Source organism: Chlorocebus sabaeus, chromosome 1 (genome assembly GCF_047675955.1).
Source record: "Chlorocebus sabaeus isolate Y175 chromosome 1, mChlSab1.0.hap1, whole genome shotgun sequence".
Classification (NCBI taxonomy): domain Eukaryota; kingdom Metazoa; phylum Chordata; class Mammalia; order Primates; family Cercopithecidae; genus Chlorocebus; species Chlorocebus sabaeus.
Window position 1 is genome coordinate 126,381,953 of NC_132904.1, and position 6,000 is coordinate 126,387,952.

Sequence of the window (6,000 nt, forward strand, 5' to 3'; positions counted from 1 at the left end):
GATGGATGCTTGCTCCCCTCCCTTGTTCTTCCCCACTGCACAAACTTTGTAGTAGGTGGGAAGATTCGAAACCCTTAAAGGCCAAATGCCACACCAAGTGGGAAAGTAGGGTGGGTGTTAAGGAACTGCTTTCTCTCTCTGCACCAACTGGTGCTTCTGGTTTGCTTCTGGAGATGCTTTAGGTGCTCAGTTCCTGTCAAAGGTATGATCTTAAGGTGATGGAAAGATATTTCAGCAGAAGAGCTATGCTGAGGAATTTTCTGCTGTATCAGGAGTAGAAACAGGGCTGAGTGAGTGATTTGGTGACCTCATGAGGGTTGCCTCCCCCCGAGACCCCAGCTGTGGAAGATGATCTGATTAGGAGAATGGCACATTGCTCTGACTTCCGGGTCTATAGAGGTCCAGTCTCCACCTCTGATTAATGATTCGTCACAGCAGGAAGGAGTGAGGTTGGCCGGGCTCACATCTTGCAGAACAGCATTGCAGGCCCTGGGTCAAGTGGCCTGGGACAGAATTTTGGTTCTACCACTTACTGTCTGTGTGTCCAAGGCAAGTCTTCATATGTAAAATGAGACTAATGATAGCTCACAGGGGAGGCGAGAGATATTTGGGGCTGTATGCATGTGGTTAAAAGCCCAGACTCGAGCCAGCAGTGACTTCTGTCACTATAACTTATACCTAACATGGTGTAAGTTTCTCATGACCCTGTTCACCTTGAGTGCTTCTGCCTGGCCAGGTGTCACTGGCTGTCCTGTTGCTCAGTCGTGATGGCTTTACTTCTGCTTAATCACAGCCTGTCTTTGGGCAGGTTCTTTAATTCCCCCTCCTTGCTCCCCTTGGCTTCCTTCACACCTCCTTGCCCCAGTTCTGTTGGCATCAAGTTACCTCTATTTTTCTGAGCTTGTAGTTGACTCCTAACTTATTAGAAAATTACCTACATAGAACTTTATGAGATAACTTAATATCGCAAGGTTTAAAAAAATATTGACCCAATTCATATGAGCTTAGACTTAGTGCTTTTACTTCTCCAATCATTTCTCTTAGTCTTGGGGTTGCACTAGAGCCAGGATGCTTTGCTTCCAATCTGACATTTTCTTCCCATGGAACTGAGGTGAGAATTAGGGTGACCCTGGATGTGTTGTGAGCCAGAGCTAACCCAGGATAAGTCTGGAATGAAACAGGGTCTGTAGAAATGGCTGTCTCCACATTCTTACCTTTAATTCACTCTGTATTTCACTCCAATTTGGCTTCCACTGTCACCATTTTACTGAAATAGTTTTTGCTACAGGCAATAATTATGTTGCCTTCCCCTATGAATATTATTTGTCTTTTTTCTGTTCTATTTTTAATATCAACTTATATCTATTCAAAGTAGAAGGTATATCTAATTATTCAAAATCTTTGTGGCTGATACAAGCACTAGAAAAAGAATGCATAGTTAATAACAGTGAGTATGGGCAGTTTCACAGATTATTTTACTTTCTGGAAATCTAGAATCACTTTATAACTTTAATGTTATATTAAATTAACTCATTTTATTTTGGTAAGAACACTTAACATGAGATCTTTCCACTTGAAAAGATTTATGTGCACAATACAGTGTTGTTAACTAAGGACAATATTGTACAACAAATCTGTAGAACTTATGCGTCTTGCATAATGAAACTTTATACCCATTGAACAGCAATTTCCATTTTGGCTAAATATAACCACATTAAAATACTTGACATTGTCTTTGGTCATGAAGCATAAATGTATAATGGTAGATATATTTTAATCCTTATTCAGGAATGATATTTAAACAAAACTCTCATTCAGTAAGATACACATGACTACATGTTAGGAAAATCACATTCTAAATTTTATAGAACACTCTCAGGTGATGTTAATAGATTTAAAAATAAGGACAGCCAATGCCGTCGTATACATCTTTAAGCTGGGAAATTTCTCAAGTAGTAGAGTCATATTCAGGAAGTAATATTTAAAATATAAACTCTTAATTGCGATTGCTTCTCTGTTAAGTCCATCTCTTTCAGATTCTTCAGTTGACAACAATACTCTAAAAATCTTCAACTGTAAAATCTTAGCTTGCAATGTTTTGATTTTTTCCTGAATTTTGAAATTTTTAAAGTGCCATTACATGTCTTATTAATTAAACTTATTCTCAGGAGACTACAACTCAGGAGCAGCCGGATGAGATGGAAGAGATCCCCAGAGAGAGCCGGCGGGGAGGCAGGACTTCCACGCCCTCTCCTGTCCCACCGCCTCCCCAAGGTGCGCTCACCAACCCGGAAGCCCACGCCGCTCATCTTTCATCTCTCTTGTCCACGATGGGGTTTTAAGCTCCACTGACCATTCCTTCTTTCTTGGAAGGCTCTACTGCCTTCTGGGACTCCACACTCCTGGTTTGCCTCCCACATCTCTGGCCATTCATTCCCTCAGTGTCCTTTGAGGGATCTTTTTCTTCTGCCCAATCTTTAATGTTAGAGTTCCTTAGGTTTTGATCCTAGACCACCTTTTCTTCCTACTCTACTTCCCTCTGGAAGACTTCAACCACTTTCATGCCTTCAAATACTCTCTGAAGATGACGACTCCCAGTGGTGCATCTCTAGATAAGCCTGGTCATCTGAGTTCCACACTCTCGCATGCAGCTCCTGTTGGCTCTGTGAGCTCCCTCAGTTCCATCCACCTCTCTCCCTCCTCAGCCCTACTCCTTTGTCCCTCACCTGGATAACTGTGATGACCTCTAAGACGCCTCCCTGCCTCTACTCTGATGTCTTCTGCACTCAAATGCTGAAGCGATTGTTTATCAGTGCAAATCAGATTCTGTCATTCACCTGTATAGAACTCTACAGTTGTGCACCATTCTTAAGGCCAAGTCTAATGTTATTAACACAGTCTTATGGGCCCTGAATGATCTGACTCCTACTCATTGCTTGGGTGCTTTGGCTTTCTTTCAGTTTCTTGCATTTACCAAGTTTCTATCCATCTCACATTCCATTTCCTCACCAAGTGTGCCCTTTAATACAGTCCTAAGTGCCATGAACTTTTTCTTTGTGGCACTTGTCACAATTGCCACTAGATAATTATTTGTTCTTTATTTTATTTTTTTTCAGAGACAGAGTCCTGCTCTGTTGTCCAGGCTGGAGAGCAATGGTGCCGTCATAGCTCTCTGCAGCCTTGACCTCCTGGGCTCAAGCGATCCTTCCACCTTAGCCTCCTGAGTAGCTGGGACTACAGGTGTGCACAACCACACCCGGCCAATTATTTATTTATTGTCCATCTCTCCAATGAAATGGTCCTGAAAAGTAGGTATCATGTTTTGTTCAACTCTTTATCCTTATCCTTAATGCTGGGCACCATTTTATTTGACTCAGTAAGACTTCTTGAATGACTGAATAAACCAGTGAGGGGAGAGCGGGTGGCAGGATGGGGAAATCCTGACATTGAGCTTTTGCCTGAACCTTGAAAGTGTTTTGTGCGGATTGGTGCCTCGGAATAGAAGCGATGCCCAACTTTCTGCCAGATGCAGATCTTAAAGTCCCACAGAGGGGACCGTCGGTGTCAAGGTGTCTGGGTGGTCCAGAGGACAGCATTGTGTATTAAAAAGCCCAATGACAACAACTCTGTGAGCCTCTGGGCTTTCCTGTTGGGATCAACAGAGGGGAAATTGTGACCTTTTTTCGTTTTGACACGTAATCAGGTCATAGTATAATGCTGTGAAAAGAGATTAGTTTAGGCTCAAGCAACAAATAAACCTCATTTGCATCCTGACTCAACAAGCGAATAGCTTGTAAAATCAGGCTAATTATTTAACCTCCCTGAGCCTATTTTATAGGCTGCTGTGAGGATTAAAAATAGTCCATGTTAAACGCTCAGCTCAGTGTTTGGTACCTAGAAAGAGCTGCCTAATTGTTGCTGCTGTTGTCGCTGTTAATATTACTAGTGGTCCCAGCTCTCCAAGAACAAAGGATTTGACTAGGCTGCTTCCTTTAGCTGTAAGATTACCATCTTTTGGGGGACAAGATGACCTCTGCAGTGTCTCTAGCTCTAGGATTCAATGACCAGGGGACTTTTAGATCTCCCCCATGCTGGAAGTGTTTGAAGCATTTCCATGGGAAAGGAAAGAATCACTTCTCTTTGCAACCATGCTCAAATGGATTGTCCTGGAAGATAAGCAAAGATGACACATGTACAAGAGGAAAGTCCGGTTCAGTCTGGCTCAGACCCTCCTGGCATCTGGTACTTTTGGGTGGGACAGGAGACAGATGTTCCATGACAGCCAACATCGTGTACTTCAGACTTTCTGGGAATGATGGCAGGAGAGAAACCAGAGGAGCAGGGTGACTTGAATTTATTTTCTTGGAAAGACTATTTTGTTGGCAAGACTCATCCCTGGCCTCATAAATGGACTGGAGACTGATGGACTAGGAAGAGCTGCTCTTGGGCCACTCTCTCCCTGCTGGTCAGGCCCAAGAACGTTGCCTCCGAGAGTATGGACCCTGGCCCCAACCCACACTTGCCTTCCCCTGAGGTCGCAGGCTGTCTTTCTGCCCCTTTGGTGATCTGCCATTAATCTGATACATGTGTAATTTGAATCCATTTGGATGAAATTGTAGAGGAGGAAAAGAAGAGAATGTAGAAAGGAACAATGACGTTAAGTAGTATGGGCAAAGAACAGAGGTGTCTTGTGCAATAGATAGGCCTCTATCCAACTGAGTGACAGAAAATCCTAAATTATAGTAGTTTAATCAAAGTTAAGATTTATTGGTATCTTACATTAAGTTGTAGGGAGGCAGACGAGACTTGTAATTGTGACTCTGCTGTCATCAGTGACCGCCCTTGTTCTATACCACTCCTCTGCCATCTTCAATATTTCTATTTTGTGGTCCAAGACAGTGGCTCTAATTTTTGTCATTACATCTGCATTCTAGCCAGCTGGAAAAAGAAAGAAAAGGGGAGGGGAAGGGCACATGCCTTCTCTTTAAGGACACTTCCCAGATATTGAACACATTGCTTTAACTTATATCCCACTGGCCAATACTTAGTCACATGGCTACATCTAGCTGTAGAGACACTGGAAAATATGTCTTTATTCCAAGTGGCTGTGTAGTCGGCTAATTTTTATAGGGTTCTATTATTTTTTAAAAAGGTAAGAACCAGTATCAGAAGACAAGTAGCAGTCTCTGCCACCCTTGGAAACAAGAGTGGTCATTACAGATTGATGTCATAAGAATAGCCACAGTCAGCCTTGGGTGTAATCTCTAGAGCCAGGTGGCAAGAGCCGATTGGAATCTTATTCTGACCAGATGCTAGCTAGGCAATGCTGGGCACATTGGTTAATCACCCTGAACCTCAGTTTTCTCTTCTGTAAATAATAGCAATAACAATGACTTCCAAGAATTGTAAACAGAATGAAATGAGTGATGTGTGTAGAGTACTTTGTGCCCTTTTTGTATGGGGTCATGGGCCGGCAGTAAATATTGAGGATAACTCTATTTGTTTTGGATACATAGCCTCCCTGAGGATGCTCTTTTCCTCGCGATTTCTAGTATCATCATTCTTGTGACTATTACCCACACCCTTCAGAAAAGTCATCATTTTCTCCTAGATTAATCTCTTTCTTGAATTTTGAATTCCCCTAAAAGCCAAAACCTCCATTCTGTCAGGGCAGAACAGAGCCCTCATGTTTCTAAAGAAATAACTTACAACCAGAAAGTATCAGTAAATTCCCTTTTCCATGATGCTTCATTCTGTCAAGCATGCATGTCATTTAGCCTTAATAAGTGGTTATTGTCCACTTACTAATAACTGCTTATGAAAACCATGCCTGGGGCCTGCAGTACAGGCATAGCCCCAAGAACAGCTCCAACCTCCCCTTCACCTTCTCCTACACCGGCTACCTAACAGCCAAAGTCCGTGCTTCTCCAAGAGGACTGTAGGAACTGTTATCATTGCAGGAAAGGAGCCTGTCTAGACTGCTTCTTCCAACTCCATCCC

At 42.7% G+C, this 6,000-nt stretch overlaps 1 long non-coding RNA gene across 1 annotated transcript in view; it reads left to right on the top strand.

Annotated features, from left to right (window-relative positions):
• LINC02873 (long intergenic non-protein coding RNA 2873) overlaps nucleotides 1–3,304 on the top strand; it is a 39,683-nt gene extending 36,379 nt beyond the window's left edge. The window contains exons 2-3 of the long non-coding RNA XR_005242673.2: nucleotides 2,169–2,274; nucleotides 3,117–3,304. This is a non-coding gene — a long non-coding RNA (long intergenic non-protein coding RNA 2873). The remainder of the gene's footprint in view (nucleotides 1–2,168; nucleotides 2,275–3,116) is intronic.
• The last annotated feature ends 2,696 nt before the right edge of the window (nucleotides 3,305–6,000 follow it).